Source organism: Rana temporaria, chromosome 7 (assembly GCF_905171775.1).
Source record: "Rana temporaria chromosome 7, aRanTem1.1, whole genome shotgun sequence".
NCBI classification, from domain to species: Eukaryota; Metazoa; Chordata; class Amphibia; order Anura; family Ranidae; genus Rana; species Rana temporaria.
The window spans coordinates 128,318,040-128,337,012 of NC_053495.1; the positions used below are offsets into that span (position 1 = coordinate 128,318,040).

Genomic DNA, 18,973 nt, shown 5'->3' on the forward strand with positions numbered 1-18,973 from the left:
CTGGTCCGCGGACCAGTTTCCGCGGACATGTTCGGTCGTCTGTACGGCCGGACATGTTCGGTCGTCTGTACGGCCGACCGGACAATTTTCCGGCGGATCGGACCGTTTTGCAGCGGACAAATGTTTCTTAGCATGCTAAGAAACATGTCCGCTGGAAGCCTGTCCGTCGGACATGTTCGGTCGTCTGTACGACTCACCGGACATGTCCCCTCGGCCGAAAGCCCTCGCATGCGTCAAAGTGATTCGATGCATGCGTGGAAGCATTGACCTTCCAGGGTCGCGCACGTCGCCGCGTCATCGTGACGGCACGGCCACGTCACCGCGTTCGCTGTCCGCGGGAAATTTGGTCTAATGGTGTGTACAGCCATCAGACCAAAATCCGCCAGCGGACATGTCTGATGAAAACGGTCCGCGGACCGTTTTCATCGGACATGTCCGTCTGCCCTATGATGCTGCCACAGTATACATCCATCAATTGAGCCCGATGTTGGAGTTGATGACAGAATTGGTATATGCTCTTATTTCTTATCTCTTTCTGGTAAGGAGATTGATTTGTCACTGTGGTGTGGTATGTCATCACAATTATGACAAATCACGGCTTGAACTATATTGCTTTGCATGTAATGAGTCTATCTAAAATATTAGTTTCACCTTTTAAGTTGTCTTAGTGAAATAAAATAACCTTTGCCCGATATTCAAATTTGTCGAGTTTCACCTGTATATGGGAATATCTCCAGAGTAATGGACTGCAATTAAGGCTGTAATCAAAACCTGCCTTGTTCTTCCCACAACTGAAAAAGTATTATATATTGTTCCCTTTCACATGCTGACCAGTTACCCTCAGCGAGGAAAGCACAGTTCTGGTTAAAGATTAAACAGCCAGGAGTATGAACAAATAATCCTCATGAGTCCTGGAGACTGAAACAATCAGCCTGCTAAATCACAGGATTATAGAAGCTTTGGCTTTATAGGATAAATCAGTGATACATGCGCCACCACTTATCTCATATTAGGGAACGCATCAAATAGCTATCAAAATCTATGCCTACTAAAGAAAAAATGTACTAAAAAAATAAAGACAAAAAAAGAACTGAGAAATCAGCCATGCAAAAATGAACATAAACAATACTTTGTAATTAAATCTAACTTTGGAAAATATCAAAAATGTCTTTTAAGATGTACTCTGCCACTAGCATTATCACAGTGGCTTTTCTTTTTCTATATCTCTCCATAAAATAGTTGTATTACTTTCTAAACCTGCCAGTAGAATTGTTATTTTTTCATATCCTATTACTGGGGCGAAAACACTGTTCATGTTGCCGTGAAATCATGCAGTGTTATTGTTTATTTTTCTTGTCATCACACGCTAGCCGCTGCCTATATTTATGGTGTTGTGTTAGCGCGGTTTTTTAGTGTATATATGCAGTGTTATCACCCGGTGAATAATTTTTATTTTTTTAAAAAAGGGTTTAAACCAAACTAGAAAATGCATTTCCTGCAGAAAATGTGTGGGAATGCTGAATAGCTGAATTGCTAAATCTAACTGGATGAATAGCTTAAAGCGGTGGTTCACCCTCCTTAACATCATTATAGCATTACATTCGGCATCGTAGCGCGAGCTACAGTATGCCGGTCTTACATTTTTTATCCCCGTACTCACTGTGCTATTGATCATTGAAGATTCCGACTCCCGCGGGGAATGGGCGTGCCTATGGAGAGGGAGGATGATTGACGGCCGGCTCTGGCACGTCACGCTCCCCGAAGACAGCCGGAGTAGGTCTCGGCTCTTCACGGCGCCTGCGCACAGGCTATGCGCAGGCGCCGTGAAGAGCCAAGCCTATTTCGGCTATTTCCGGAGAAGCGTGACGTGCCAGGGCCGGCCGTCAATCACCTTCTCTCACCATAGGAACGCCCATTCCCCGGAATCTTCAATGTGGAATAGCACAGTGAGTACGGGGATAAAAAATGTAAGACCGGCATACTGTAGCTCGCGCTACGATGCCGAATGTAATGCTAGAATAAAAATTTTTTTTTTTTTTTTTTAATAGGGTGAACCCCCGCTTTAAATTCGTAAGAAAAAGTTGAAGAAGTGAGAATAGTTGGAAAAGTAGGAATGGTTTTAAAATAAACATGAATTTCATAAAAAAATAAATAAATAACAACACCACTAATTTATAAAATATGTGGAATATTTAAAGGTTTTAAAGAATTTTATACAGAACAGTCAATGAAAGAAAGTGTAGAACTATTGTCATTTGAAAGCTCAACCAGCCAAAAGTAAAAGGCTTATCACAAAACTGAGCACATTGCCTGAAACTAGACAAAAATGCCCACGTTTTGATGTATTGTGTATGACAAGTAGATCTTGTGGGCGTGAGAGCAATTTATAGAGGAACTAAGATAATTTTTTAAGGCTCTGTGTTCTAGCTATGACATCACCCACTTTTAGTGATATATATAAAAAAAGTGGAATACAAAACTGAATTAATTTACTGAATACTTTTGTTGTGGGCAATAACCCCATACAGGTACCAGATAATAATATTTTTTTGATATGGGCCTTTTAGTAATATTTTCTTTAGCTGCCTTCGTGTGTCAGTTTAATGTAGCTGGTATTTGGAGAGATGTATTATTAACCACTTGCCGTCGCTGCACCGCCGAAATACGTCCACAAGGTGGCTCTCCTAGGCGAGACCACGTAAATGGACGTCCTGCCTATTAGCCGCCACTAGGGGCGCACGCGCGCCCCCCGCTCGCCCCCGACTCCCGTGCGTGTGCCCGGCGGGCGCGATCGCCGCCGGGCACACGCGATCGCTCGGTACAGAGCGGGGAACGGGAGCTGTGTGTGTAAACACACAGCTCTCGTTCCTGTCAGCAGGGGAAATGCTGATTTTCTGTTCATACAATGTATGAACAGAAAATCAGTGTTTCCCCTAGTGAGGCCACCCCCCCCCCCCACAGTAAGAACACACCCAGGCATACTTAACCCCTTCCCCGCCCCCTAGTGTTAACCCCTTCACTGCCAGTGGCATTTTTATAGTAATCTAATGCATTTTTATAGCACTGATCGCTATAAAAATGCCAATGGTCCCAAAAATGTGTCAAAAATGTCCGAAGTGTCCGCCATAATGTCGCAATACCGAAAAAAAAATCGCTGATCGCCGCCATTACTAGTAAAAAAAATATTAATAAAAATGCCATAAAAATACCCCCTATTTTGTAAACGCTATAACTTTTGCGCAAACCAATCAATAAACGCTTATTGCGATTTTTTTTTACGAAAAATATGTAGAAGAATACGTATCGGCCTAAACTGAGGAAAAAAAATGTTTTTCTATATATTTTTGGGGGATATTTATTACAGCAAAAAGTAAAAAATATTCATTTTTTTCAAAATTGTCGTTCTATTTTTGTTTATAGCGCAAAAAATAAAAAACGCAGAGGTGATCAAATACCACCAAAAGAAAGCTCTATTTGTGGGAAAAAAAGGACGCCAATTTTGTTTGGGAGCCACGTCGCACGACTGCGCAATTGTCTGTTAAAGCGACGCAGTCCCGAATCGCAAAAAGTACTCTGGTCTTTGGGCAGCAATATGGTCCGGGGGGTAAGTGGTTAAACACCCGTTGTGAGACTGCAAAAAAGTAGAACATGTTATTAATGGTAGTTGAGAGTCACTGAGTCTCAATGTCCGGCCGGGAGCTGCGGACATACAGTAAACACCCACTTTTCTGGATGGAAGCATCTGCTCCAATTTGTACCTTGATTTATTTCTTCAAGTTGATTTACAGTACAGGGACAACACAATTAGTTCTGACATCAAGCCGTAATAGCGCAAGATGACCTTTGCATAAGAGTAATGGATTGCAAGCTATTAAATGTTTGCTAATGCCACACAGTATGTAAATACATTTATATTCTCAGAAATCGGTAAATGAGTATTTCTTGAAATTAGGAATCGTTCACCCAGGACAGAGACTGTCCTCTTCATGTAATAGCATGGAAGGGTTAACCATTTTCTAAAACCAAATGTAAGCCACCGTATATGTCCAGGGCCGATCCGCCCTATAGGCTCACTATGCAAGCCGCTTAGGGCCCCGCAAAGCTACGGAGGGCCCCCCAAATTACTAGAGGCCGCCTGGTGAGAAGTCATTTTGGGCCCCTCACCCCGCTTCTCAACTCGCTGGCTGCATGGGAGAAGAGTTAAGAAGTCAGCACCCCCCACTTTTCACTTTAATGTATGATTTCCGACAGCAGAACACCCCCGCTTCTCAACTTTAGTATGTGACATGTCATTTTGCTTAGGGCCCCAGGGAGGTCAGGATCGGCACTGCGTATGTCTACTGTTAATTCTGAAATCTGTCCTATTCGTTTATTGTGATTCACAGTTTATTGTGATTTACAGTGATTCTCATTGAATGTCACCTTTTCTGTCTGAATTCAGTCTGTAAAGCAAACACTGTAGGGAGGAAGGATCCATCCAAAACTGATCTCTTTGTGAAACCAAAATCTTTGACACTCAACTCAACTCCAAGAGGGAGATTTCAGTTCCAACCCCAACCACCATTGCAACCGAGGGACATGCTTGGCCATGCATTACTCTTGTACATTTTTCTATATACAGTAAGTGCAGAATTACTTGGTTTGCACCTGAATGAAATAATATCAATACTAAAAACACAATCATAGTGGCCACTGTGGTTATATACAAATATGCTACTTTTAACTGACCAACATGTGGTATCATAAAGTTCTTGTCTTGGCCATTAAGCTCACTACTCTTTCAATGAATACCTCAATTGTAACCCATAGTCAAGAGCTAATAGTCAGAAAACAATTACATTGAATGGAAATATTACCTAATGACCAACACATTTCAAAGACCCTAGAACAGCTATATAAAGTTAGATAGTAATAGAAATCTGCACCGTGCTTTACTGACCTGTAATACTGTATAGACAGGGGCGGACTGACCATTTGGGCACTCGGGCATTGCCAGAGGGCCCCATGCCACTAGGGGGCACCATCAGGGTTGCCAGCCTCAGTAAAACCAGGGACAGTATGTAAAAATCTGTGTTTTTTTACATCTGTCCCTAAAATGTCCCTTACCGACAACCTTTTGGTCCAAAAATGCCAAGATTATAGCTGCCCCACCTCTCCCGTGCCTTCTCAGTGTGTGTGTGTGTGTGTGTGTGTGTGTACTGTGTGTCTGTATGTGTATTCTGTGTGTGTATATTGTGCGTCTGTGTGAGCATACCGTATGTGTGTGTGTGTATACTGTGTGGCCCCATAATCTCCTATTGCCCGGGGGCCCTATTATCTCCTATTGCCCGGGGGCCCCATAATCTACTATTGCCCGGGTGCCCCATAATCTCCTATTGCCCGGGGGCCCCATAATCTCCTATTGCCCGGGTGCCCCATAATCTCCTATTGCCCGGGGGCCCCATAATCTCCTATTGCCCGGTGGCCCCATAATCTCCTATTGCCCAGGGGCCCCATAATCTCCTATTGTCCTGGGGCCCCATAATCTCCTATTGCCCGGGTGCCCCATAATCTCCTATTGCCCGGGGGCCCCATAATCTCCTATTGCCCGGTGGCCCCATAATCTCCTATTGCCCGGGGGCCCCATAATCTCCTATTGCCCGGTGGCCCCATAATCTCCTATTGCCCGGGGGCCCCATAATCTCCTATTGTCCTGGGGCCCCATGAGTTGTCAGTCCGCTCCTGTGTATAGATGAACAAAAATAAATTTTAGTAGTAGGATTCCCCAAGAACCACAAAATACTTGTTCTGGGTCTATGACTCAGAAAATATGGAAGCCATTGGATTAGATTAACAACTTCAATACAGGGCACTTTCACCCCCTTCCTGTCCGGGCCAATTTTCAGCTGACAATTACGCGGTCATGCAATGCTGTACCCAAAATAATTTTTTATAATTTTTTCACACAAATAGAGCTTTCTTTTGGTGGTATTTAATCACCACTGTTCATTTTTCTTCACTTTGTTTCTGTTCGAAAATGTTGTAAATAGGTAGTTTTTCTCCTTCACTGATGTGCGCTGATGAGGCTGCACTGATGGGCACTGATAGGCTACACTGCACTGTTGAACACTGATGAGATGGCACTGAAGGGCACTGATGAGATGGCACTGATGAGGAGGCACTAACATGCAGCACTGATAGGCAGCACTGACATGCAGCACCGATGAGCTCTGATAGGTGGCACTGATAGGCAGCATGGATAGGTGGCACTGATGGGCAGCACTGTGGTTATTTTTCTCTATTGTGGTATATTGGTAGCCCATTCATAGGCGTGTGTTTTAACGCATCACAACAGAAAGCCACAGTGTCAATCCAATCGCAAAGACAAATCTGCTTTTAGTGAACTTGTTCTTTATATAACCCCTCCCCCTATAATCGATTCTCCTGCTCCTGAGAGCTTCATTATGGACTTTTACAAACAGCCTTTTTTCTTCAAAGCGGTCCTGGTTGGTGCTTTACCCTAGGTTCGTACCCATGCATTTTTTAGTGCGTTTTGCAGTTTGCAGAAATGCACTACAGTCCATTTAACATGATTTCCTATGATATTTCCTAGATATCCATGGGAATGAACAGAAATTGTGGTGTCTTGATGCACTTCATTTAAAGTGGAACTTCAGTCATATTTTAAACTTTCCATCTAGTAAATCTTCTTCCCTTGTTGTTTTATATTTGGATAGTAAAACAGTTTTTTTCTGCCAGTAAATACCTTATACAGCCCTCTTCCTGTTTCTTGTCTGGTAAAAAGCCTAGGCTTATGACATCATGCACAGCTCTCAGTCTCACTCTTGTCAGAGTTTGCCAGAAAGGGAAGGGGGATGAGTAATAAGAGGGCCAATGAGAGCTACAGAGCGGGAGGTTTGCCTCTGTGTGTCTGTGTAAATCCAGGAAGTGAACAGGCAGCAGCTTCAGCTGCCCACAGTTAAAATGGTTGCAGCCAGACTTGGTGGAGGGAGATTTCTGCAGCATATTTGGCAAGTACAGAATCACAGTATATATAAAATAATATGCAAAGTGGTTGGAGGGAAGCTTCAGAATGGCAAAGATGTTGTTATTTCAAATTATGTGAGCAGACTGCAGGTCCTCTTTAAGGTAAATGTGTCCATAAAAGTGTGAATCAAACTCATCTTTTTTTTTTCCATTTTAAATAGAATAGGAAATAATTATAAGTTCTACTGTGTTGTTTCCCTGTTGGGATTTGAACCAATATTCACTATCACTGTGACAAAAAGTCAGGGCAATCTCTACAACAGGGACACTACAGAAAATCAGTGTGACAAAAGTTTTAACCCTTTCCCACACTTTCCAAAGGAGATAAAAAGTTTTTTAGATGGAGTCCAAAGTTTAGGTGCCTATACAAATACCGCTCTTTTATTATTTACAATCGTAGTTCTCAGACTGTGAGTAAGGCTTTTCATTTAAAAACATTATTAGCTTTACAACTTATTTTTTCTATAATGTGTGCTTAATATATATAACACTTAGGGGTCTATTTATAAAAAATAATAATTTGCATAGCCATTCATCCATTTGGAATCTGAAACAGATGCTATTTTCTCTTCTGAACTAATTAAAGTAGTAAAATATTGCATTGTGGCCACTAGATGGAGCTGATGAGCATGAAGAAAGACATAATGTCAGATACAAAATAACAATTCTAGAGATTGCTGATGGGACAAATAAAAGTGACCACTGTTTCTCTCTTTGAATTGTTACATTATACATTTTCTTACTATGACATACAGCAGCCATAAATGTATGACCACTGACAGATTAAAAGAGAAGTTTGGGCTTAAAAAAAAAAAAGAAATAGGTGGATGCAGCATCGATGCGAAGCTGCATCTGTCCTCCGCGGGCTCTATGAGAACTGAACGATCAAACACTACTGGTCGCTCAGCTCTTGGTCTGCAGGCTGTAGTGAGATGGTGACCGCCAGTCACCGGCTCTTTGCTATGCCCCTCCAGCGCTCACTGGAATGCTGGGCTGTGGAGGGGGTGGGAGTGGCTGGCTCAGGCTCTGGGCAGATCACTGAGAGGCTGAGCCAGCTGCTGGTCCAGGCATCTACAGTAAATGGTTGAGATCTTTTCAGAACCTGTGACGTCAGCTGACAGCAGGCTTTAGTCCACTGTTGGCTCAAAGTGGGTCATAAGAAGTGCAGAACGAACTGAACTCCTGTATACCCCAGGAGAAGGTCAGCAGTCTGATGAATCATGTTTTCTTTTACACCATGTGGATGGTCGGGGGAGTGCGCTTCGCTTACCTGGGAAGAGATGGCACCAGGATGCAGTATTGGAAGAAGGGGAGCTAGGGAAGACAGTGTGATGCTTCGGGCAATGTTCTGCTGGAAAAACCTTGGGTCCTGCCATTGATGTTACTTGACTTGTACCACCTACCTAAACATTGTTGCTGACCAAGTACACCCCTTCCTGGAAACAATATTTCCTGGTGGCATTGGCCTCTTACAGCAGGATAATGCACCCTGCCACACTGCAAAAATGGTCCAAGAATGGTTTGAGGAACACAATAACGAGTTTGAGGTGTTGACTTGACCGCCAAATTCTCCAGATCTCAATCCAATCGGGTATCTGTAGGATGTGTAAGAAACACAAGTCCAAACCATGGAGAACTTAAAGGATCTGCTACTGACTGCTTGGTGCCAGATACCAAGCATACCTTCTAGTGGCATCCAGCTTTAACCATTCCTTACTCTAGCCCCATACACACTATCAGTTTTCCTGCAGGTTTTTCTCTTCGGGTTTACCAAAACCATGTAATGCAAGTGCCTGCCTGATTGAATACAAATTGAAACTCCGAGGCCTCGTACACACGACCGTTTTCCTCGACAGAATCCATCAAGAAACTTGGTGGCAGAGCTTTTTTGCAGAGGAAAACGGTCGTGTGTATGTTTTTCATCGAGAAAACTGTCGTGGAACTCCATGAGAAAAAAAGAGAACAAGTTCTCTTTGTCCTCGACGGGAGTCTCAATTTCCTCGTCGGGCTGGTTTTCGACAAGAAACATGTTCGTGTGTATGCTTAGAAACCCGCACATGCTCAGAAGTGTGGCGCCAGTGGAATCAAACTTCCCCTTTATAGTGCCGTCGTACATGTTTTAAGTCACCGCGTTTGAGAACGACGAGATTTGGTCTTGACAGTGTGTACGCAAAGAAAGCTTGTCAAGATTCTCGACAAGCCTAACAAGGAACTCGTCGAGGAAAACGATGTTTCATTTACGACGAATTCCTCGGTCGTGTGTGTGAGGCCTGAGGCCTCGTACACACAACCGTTTTCCTCGGCAAAAAAGCTCTGCCACCAAGTTTCTTGATGGATTCTGTCGAGGAAAACGGTCGTGTGTACGAGGCCTTAAGGTTTGACCTCATATTAGATGGTTTTGGTAAACCTGAAGAGAAAAACCTGCAGGAGAACTGATAGTGTGTGTGGGGCTTAGAACTAAGTTTTGGCTTTAGATCTACTTTAACCACTTGAGACCCGCGCTATTGACAAAAGACGTCAACAGCGCGGTTCTCAGGTGCCAACTGGACGTCTTTGGACGTCATTTGAAATGCATTACCCGCGCTCGCCACTGGGGGGTGCGCAGCGGGTAACCACTGTGCCGCCGCATTGCTGGGGACCCGATGCGTGTACCTGGCGGCCGCGATGTCCGCCGGGTACACGCGATCGTCGGTGACACAGCCGGTAACAGCAGGGACGTGGAGCTCTACGTGCTGTTAGAGGAGAGGAGACCGATCTGTGTCTCTTGTACATAGAGACACAGCATCAGTCACCTCCCCCAGTCACCCCCCTCCCCCCACACAGTTAGAACACACCCAGGCTACACAGTTAACTCCTTCCTCACCCCCTAGTGTTAACCCCTTCCCTGCCAGTCACATTTATACAGTAATTAGGGCATTTTTTTAGCACTGCTCGCTGTATAAATGTGAATGGTCCCAAATTTGTGTCGAAAGTGTCCGATACGTCCGCCGCAATATCGCAGTCCCAATAAAAATCGCAGATCGCCGCCATTACTAGTAAAAAAAAAATAATGAAAAAAAATCATAATTCTGTCCCCTATTTTGTAGGCGCTATAACTTTTGCGCAAACCAGTTGCTTATTGCGATTTTTTTTTTTTTTTTACAAAAATACGTTGAAAAATACGTATCGGCCTTAACTGAGAAAAAAAATAGTTTTTTAAAAAAAAAATTGGGATATTTATTATAGCAACAAGTAAAAAATATATATATTTTTTTTAAATTGTCGCTCTTTTTTTGTTTATAGCGCAAAAAATAAAAACCGCAGAGGTGATCAAATACCAACAAAATAAAGCTCTATTTGTGGGGAAAAAAGGACGTCAATTTTGTTTGGGAGCCACATCGCACGACCGACCGGCAAATGTCAGTTAAAGCGACGCAGTGCCGGAAGCTGAAATTTTGCCTGGGACCGAAGGGGGTTTATGTGCCCAGTAAGCAAGTGGTTAAAGAAACTGATGTGAAATGTGTGTGGCCACAAGATATATACAACGTGGGCAACTCTTTGCTCGGCTCTGCCTGCTGCATATCTACATGGAGGAGTTAATCAGTGCTCAATGCTGAACAATGTGTACTCTGACTGCATGAAAACATGAAACAACAATAAAAGGCTAACAAATAGGGTGGATGATGAAAAGGTCATTGCACTTTACAGTTGCTCAGCAATCAATGTGTCCATTGGAAGGATTATATAACTCCAAATAAGGTAGTAATAATATGAGTGCTGTGACTAATATGTTGTAGGATGACAACGCTCAACCAATAGTTTGATCTTTTTAATTGAAACAATTCCTTGTTTATAACATCTATATTTACAGATTACAGGGACATCATCCTGCGCATGCACACGGGATTCAGTCATTTGGACACAGCTGGAGTGTGCTGGGAATGCCTGCTGAGCTGTGTGTATATACTGTAGTACAGGGGTAGGCAACCCCCGGCACTAGTGCCGCCATCGGCACTCAAAGCCTCTTTTACCGGCACTCGACTCCCTCCCCTTCAGCAGAGCAGTCAGGGAAGTGTCAATCAGACACTAATGCATTTCAATCTCAGAATTCCCCACACCGCACCTGCACTGAGGAGGAGGCATTGTGCCCCCACACATTGTAAAAGATAGGAAACACTGTTTGGTTCTCTAACTTTGCTGTAGCTGCGATCGTCAGCTTTTGTGATGGGGAAGAGATTGGGTGCAGTTCTGCTAGGGGAAGGGGGGGGGGGGGTCCCTTCTGTTTCCAGGAAGAGGATGACTGTGATTGGTCACTGCTAAAGCCAATCACAGGCCTGCAAGCCAATCACAGGCCTGCAAGCCCCATCCACCACCTGGAGGAAGCTGACTCACTTGGTTGCCACTACCAATCTCAGAAAGAAGAAATTTCACTGTGATTGAGAAAACCACAATAAGGTGACAGTTTGTGGAATTACTCTTGAGCCAGGGCCATCTTTTCCATTGGGCACGCTGGGAAGTTGCCCGGGGGCCCCACTTGCCTGGGGGCCCCACCGGCTGCCCAGCAACCCCAGTAAAAAATTGTGGAAATCACAGAGAAGATCCAGTCCTCCACGAGTGCGGGGGGTTGCTGATGTAAGGGGGGAGTGAATGCAAAAATGTAAGGGGGCACTGATATAAAGGTTCCCCCTCCTATATTTGTGACCCCCCTTACCTTAGTGTATTTACTCTACGGAAGGTGGTCTCTGGTCACCAGAGTGCCCCCCACATCAGAGTTCCCCTTTACATCAGAGTCTGCAGGATTCCCCCTTACAATGCAAGGGGGAACTCAGTCTGCGGACCCTGATGTAAGTGGGAAAGAGAAAGCAGTGGACTCTGATATAAGGTTGTCTCTGGTCACCATAGCCCCCCTCCACATCAGAGTTCCCCCCTTAGATCATGATCTGCAGCGTTCCCCTTTACATAAGAGTTCCCTTTCACTGTAAGGGGGAATCCTGCAGACTCTGATGTAAGAGGAAACTCTGTGCTGGCTGGGTTATAGTAACCTGACCTTCATGTCAATGAAGACATTTTTTTTTTTTTTTTTACTTTTGTTTAACTTAAACACATTGCTAATAGCACTAGCTATATGTTTATAGTTTAAATACTGACATGTGCATTGTTCGGCACTGAAAACTGTAATTTTAGGTACTTTTTTTGCAGTGGCAGTAAAAAATGTGGTTCTGCCAGTAAATTTTATGATTTTTGTCAGTAAATTCTTGTGCGTGATTGTGTAGACAGGGCCCCAGTGCACTGTATTGCCCGGGGGCCTATAATGCTCTTAAGATGACACTGTCTTGAGCTTCTGGGAACTTTGTTGAAATTATACCTGAACCTTTGTATCCATTACTACTGAACCCCTGTATTCAGCGCAATGAAAATCTCACCCAACTTTTGCTGCAGCGCTTCACGCCACACTTTTCCTCAGCTGTGGGGGCCCAACTTATGATCCTGCACACAAGCCCACTGCTTTCAGAAAATGCCCCTTTCCATTCCAGAGACTTGATTGTGACATCACATACATCACATACATCCCAAACAAACACACGGGCTGGATGCGAGTGGTGGATCAGCAGGATGAGTGTGCCTGGACAGGTAGATGTGTCTCATCTCAGCTTCCTTTCACCACTCTGCATATCACACATATCATGGATGAGAAGAGGGTACAGCAGTGGAGCAGATGAGCAGGAGGGTACAGCGGTGGGGAAAATGGGCAGGAGGGGTTCAGAGGTGGGACACAAGAGCAGAAGGGTACAGTGGTGGGGCAGATGAGCAGAAGGGTACAGCGGTGGGGGAAATGAGCAGGGAGGTACAGTGGTGGAAGAGATGAGAGGGGGGTTCAGCAGTGGGACAGAAAAGAAGGGGGGTACAGTGATGGGGCAGATGAGAAGGGGGTTTCGTGGTGGGACAGAAAAGCAGGTGGGTAGAGCAATTGGGCAGATGTGAAAGGAGGTGTATTGGTGGGACAGATGAGAAGGGGGTTTACTGGTGGGACAGAAAAGCAGGGGGTAGAGCAGTGGTGCAGATGCGAAAGGAGGTGTATTGGTGGGACAGATGAGCAGGGGGTTACAATGGTGGAGCAAGAGAGCAGGGGAAACAGAGGTGAGACAGATGTGCAGGAGGTACATTGGTGGGGCAGATGAGAAAAGTGGTACATTGATGGGACAGATGAGCAGGGGGGGTTACAGTGGTGGAGCAGATGTGCAGGAGGTACAGTGGTAGGAGGGATGAGAAGGGGGTTCAGCGGTGGGACAGAAAACCAGGGAGGTACAGAGATGGTGCAGATGAGCAGGGGGTTACAGTGGTGGGAAAGATGAGCAGGGGGGTTCACTGTTGGGGCAGATGAGAAGGGGTTCAGTGGTGGGACAGAAGAGCAAGGGGGTACAGCAGTGGGGTAGATGTGAAAGGAAGTGCATTCGTGGGACAGATGAGCAGGGGGTACAGAGGTGTAGCAGATGTACAGGGGGTACAGTGGCAAGGCAGAGGAGAAAGGAGGGGGTTACAGCAGTGGGGCAGATGTGCAGAGGGATGCAGAGGAGAAAGGAAGTACATCGGTGGAGCACATGAGCAGGGGATTACAGTGTTGGGTTCAGCGGTGAGACAGAAGAGCATGGGGGCACGGCGGTGGAGCAGATGTGCAGGGAGGTACAGTGGTGGGGCAGATGAGCAGGGGGTGTTCAGTGGTGGGCCAGATGTGCAGGGGGGTACAGTGGTGGGACAGATGAGTCGTCATCGGCGCTTGTAATTACTGTAAATATCTCCTAAACCATGCAGGTTTAGGAGATATTTCTTGCACCTACAGGTAAGCCTTAATCTAGGCTTACGTGTAGGTGCAAGATGTGTGGTTGGGTTTACAACCACTTTAAGCTAGTGCATTGTTGGTTCACTTACCTTTTCCTTCGATTTCCCTCTAAATGTTATTTTTCTTTGTCTGAATTTCTCACTTCCTGTTCCTCCTCAGTAAGCTTGCCCCCATCATCCATGGGGGTTAGTCAGCCAGAACAGCTTACTGAGGAGGAATAGAAAGTGAGAAATTCAAGAAAACAAAGAAAAAAACCTTTAGAAGGGAAATCGAAGGAAAAGGTAAGTGAACCAACAATGCACTAGCTTAAAGGAACCTATTTAGAAAATAAAAAACAAACCTTTACAACCCCTATAAGCTTTGACAAAAAACATGGAAGCTGATTGGTTTCTATGCAGAGCTGCATCAGATTTTGCACTCTCCAATTTTAGTAAATCAATTCCATTGCATTCCAATAACATGGTTAATACAAGTATTTATAGTGTTACATATATGAATTTCTTTTTTTCTTCTTGCCTAGATTTTGTCCCTTAAATAGGTTCAGTGGAAATGGGAGGGTGACCCCAGCTAAGAAAGAACATCCCTTTATCAGTAATCATAGAATGTGCAATAACACGGCCAGGCTAACAAGACGCTCTGACCTCTGTCAGCAGTCATACAGATAAGTTATGGCCTACTAGGGACTGAAACGTGCCTAACTACAAGGAAAGGTGAGAAACAAAGAAGGGGCATGACCTTAACTAGCATAAAGGAGTATTCTAATCAGATGAGTAAAACCATGCTAAGAAATCAGCTTAGCACATATTAGCAGTTAAGGCATTGTTCTAAGTAATTGCTTCTATTTAAAGCTCAACGGTGCTACAATATCTGTGTCATTGTGTCAAAGGGTATCTACCTTACTTCTTAAAGGAAAAAGTAACCATGATGTTTTAGACATGCTATATAGTACAGTTTAGTCTCTGACAGTCTTCATTTTAAAAATAAAACTTCAATGAAGATATTCAATCTGTCTTATGGTGGCCATACATGCTACGTGAAACGATCGATTTATTTTCCGATTAATCTCCTCCGATAGAAATACTTGATCTATAATTGACAACTCATTTAATCGATATAACACACGTGGAGGAAGTGGCATTCAATTCGTAGTTAAAATACGATCATAACTTATGATCATAAATTATCGATCGCATCTCTGATTCTGTGATGTAATGTCATAATCTGATCGATCGCATTCATGAACAAAGTATTTCAGTGCTGATGTTCTCAATCAAAAATGTTCCACCCTGGTCAATCAATTCAGTTTAAAACAAATCCAATTTAAATTGAGACTAAATCAATCAGGGACAAGTTAATTGTTAACCACTTAAGACCCGGACCAAAATGCAGCTAAAGGACCTTGCCCCTTTTTGCGATTCGGCACTGCGTCACTTTAACTGACAATTGCGCAGTCGTGCGATGTGGCTCCCAAACAAAATTGACGTCCGTTTTTTCCCACAAATAGAGATTTCTTTAGGTGGTATTCGATCACCTCTGTGGTTTTTTATTTTTTGCGCTATAAACAAAAATAGAGCGACAATTTTGAAAAAAATTCAATATTTTTTACTTTTTGCTATAATAAATATCCCCCAAAAATATATATATATATAAAAAAAAAATTTCCTCAGTTTAGGCTGATACGTATTTTTCTACCTATTTTTGGCAAAAAAATCGCAATAATCGTTTATCGGTTGGTTTGCGCCAAATTTATAGCGTTTACAAAATAGGGGATAGTTTTATTGCATTTTTATTATTATTATTTTTTTTTACTATTAATGGCGGCGATCAGCGATTTTTTTCGTGACTGCGACATTATGGCGGACACTTCGGACAATTTTGACACATTTTTGGGACCATTGTCATTTTCACAGAAAAAAATGCATTTAAATTGCATTCTTTATTGTGAAAATGACAATTGCAGTTTGGGAGTTAACCACAGAGCTTCGGATCGGGTCGCTGGAGCGTGCTGCGGGCAGGCGCCCGCGACCCCACGGCTGGGCTTAAAGGACAACGTACCTATACATTGATGTGCCCAGCCGTGCCATTCTGCTGACATATATCGGCGTGAAGGGGTCGTTAAGTGGTTAAAGGGGTTGTAAAGGTACAATTTTTTTTTCCTAAATAGCTTCCTTTAATTAGTGCAGTCCTACTTCACTTACCTCATCCTTTGATTTTGCTTTTAAATGTCCTTATTTCTTCGGGAAAAATCCTCACTTCCTGTTCTTCTGTCTGTAACTACACACAGTAATGCAAGGCTTTCTCCCTGGTGTGGAGTGTCGTGCTCGCCCCCTCCCTTGGACTACGGGAGAGTCAGGACGCTCTCTACATTGCAGATACAGAAAGGAGCTGTGTGTTAGTGGGCATCCTGACTCTCCTGTAGTCCAAGGGAGAGGGTGAGCACGACACTCCACACCAGGGGGAAAGCCTTGCATTACTGTGTGGAGTTACAGACAGAAGAACAGGAAGTGAGGATTTCTCAGAAGAAATAAGGACATTTAAAAGCAAAATGGAAGGATGAGGTAAGTGAAGGAGGACTGCACTAAGGTAAAAGAAGCTATTTAGGGAAAAAAAATTGTACCTTTATAAGCCCTTTTAAAGTTAAGTTCAATTAATTGTGAATTCAGTTGTTTTGATTAAATCGCATACAATATAGGCATTCCCCAGGTATTAAGGTAAATATATGACAGCAATGTCAGTATCTTATTTCATATGCCAGAAAATAGATGTGCTCCAAATTCATATGTGACATCAATAAATATCAAAACCTATAAATATAACACTCCAAACTCATAGCAATGCGTAATAGAAAAGGAATCCAAGTATCATAAATAAAGCTTATTAAAGTATCCAGTGCATTCGAAAGTGTCCAGTGCTTCAATAAAGTGCAAAATCTTCACTTGCAGAAATGCAACTTGGTTCAAAGTGCACACACCCCTGTGAATCTTCCACCTTCCACTCTAATACCTCACCAGAGGCAATTACTAGATCTCGCTCAAAACACAATACTGCACAGGTCCAGCTCTCTTCCAAAACAAATGATCTCCCATTTCTCTAAAACTCAAGGATACCGGTGGAAATCAACAAAAGGCTCCATAGTGTAAAACTCTCTATTTTTAAGAACATTAAAAGCAATACATTGCACTTACATGGTTTACATGGTTTAAAGTGCCACTCCTGGCACTACAGAATAAAATGCATAGGTCTTTAAGTTGTGTCGGATCCAGCTGCACATTAGGGCTGCAAGCGGCTGGATAACGTCACTTCCAATAAGCCCCAACCAACGTGTTTCGTCAAGATGACGTCTTCGGGACTTATTGGAGGTGACATTATCCTGCACAGTGTTGCTCACTTGCAGCCTAAAGCCCTGTAGAGAAAGGCCGAATATCGGGTGGTATTGGCCGATTCAATAGAAGCCAACATTTGGCCAGTGTGTATGGCAGCTGTTATGACAGAAGGTGGCCAAACATACGACTTCTGTCGAAGGGGCATGACCGAAAAAGGTCGCAGATCAGTATCTGACTGCTGACTGGTGTGTTCTGGTGGGTGGGGGGCTTCCCCCGGCGTCCCCCTTTCAGAGCACAATGGCTCAGCAGGGGATCACTGTACTAACATCGGATTGTTAATACAGAATCTTTTTCTTACTGAACGACAAAAAAACTGATAATGTGTACTAGACTTTAGTGTTCGGCCAGAGCCAGCATGACTTAGCCCCCATTCACATCTAGGCGTTTTTACGCCTGTAGCGCTACGCCGCTGCCGCCAGAGGGCTGGAAACACATTTCCCTCTATGGAGATGGTTCACATCTCCACGCCGAACGCCAGACGCCTGACGCCTGCCGCCTGAAAAAAGGTCCCGGACGTTTTTTTCAGGCGTCTTTCGGCGTTCGGCTAGGAGATGGGAAGCATCTCCATAGAGGGGGTCAATCTGGGGCACATCTAGGCGGACAATACCGGCGCTTTGTCGCCGCAAATCGCGGTACAAAACGCTGCTATTTGTACCGTGATTTGCGGCGACAAAACGCCGCGATTTCGTCCGCCTAGATGTGAATGGAGCCTTAATGACACAGGTGTTTTATTCTTTAGTGTTTGCCAGCAATCCTGAAAGATCGGACCCATTCACACCTGAACGATTTTTGAAGCTTGTAGCTCTAAAATGCTCAACATGCCAAATTCCATTCATTTCAATGGCTGTGTTCACATCTGAGTGTTCTATCACCTAAAGCAAAATGTTAAGGCTGGATTCACACCTATGCATTTTTAGTGCTTTTTGCATTTTTGCAGCACTACCAGAACATGTTCCATAGGAAACCATGTTAAATGGACTGTAATCCAAATCTGCAAAATGCAAAAAACACTAAAACTGCATAGGTGTGAATCCAGCCTAAAAGCTCAAAAAAGTGAGTTTCTATTCAGCAGATTACAAGCGTTTTTGGTCCCATAGACTTTAATAGAAACACCGGACTTGAGCGTTTTACAAGCTTTTTGACGCTCGTTTTCTGCTCAGCAGCTTTCCTCCATCTCATCCTCCTAGTGCTTTCTACTGACTATACTAAAATGCCTGAAGCTTTAAAATGCTTGTAATACGCCTCTAAAACGATCGATCGACGGTCGCCCGCCAGGCCCCCCTGCCAGCCCCTGCACTTACCCCATCCAGGTGGTGGCTTTACCCCTGTGGTCGCTTCTCCTCCCGGCAATCAAGTTTTAGGACTCTTGGCTAATCGGGACTCAGGACCAGCTTCCTGATTGGCCGGGAGGAGAAACAGGAATTCTTTAGTGAATATTAATTTGCTAATATCAAACAACTGGGTGGACTCAGGGCGCAGTACTCTACGCCCAGAGCCCGCCTATTTGGAAGCCAATTAGAGCCTCTGGCTCTAATCATGTGCTCCTAAACAATAACAAAAAACATTGGAATCCATGCGTCTGGTGCCCTGCATGTAGATTAGGGGCCAGACTGATGGACCCTGTGCCCCTAATTGACTGGCCACCACTGAGCGTAGGTGTGAATGTAAATTACAAAAAAACTGGAAGAACAGCTAAACATCTGTCACATGTAGTTGTCTATTTATATCGTTAGACAATTATTATTAT

At 43.9% G+C, this 18,973-nt stretch overlaps 1 protein-coding gene across 1 annotated transcript in view; it reads right to left on the reverse strand.

The window, feature by feature from the left end:
- The window catches only part of PALMD (palmdelphin), a 91,466-nt gene that overhangs the window by 24,557 nt on the left and 47,936 nt on the right, over positions 1-18,973 (reverse strand). The gene's annotated exons all lie outside the window — the stretch shown is intronic.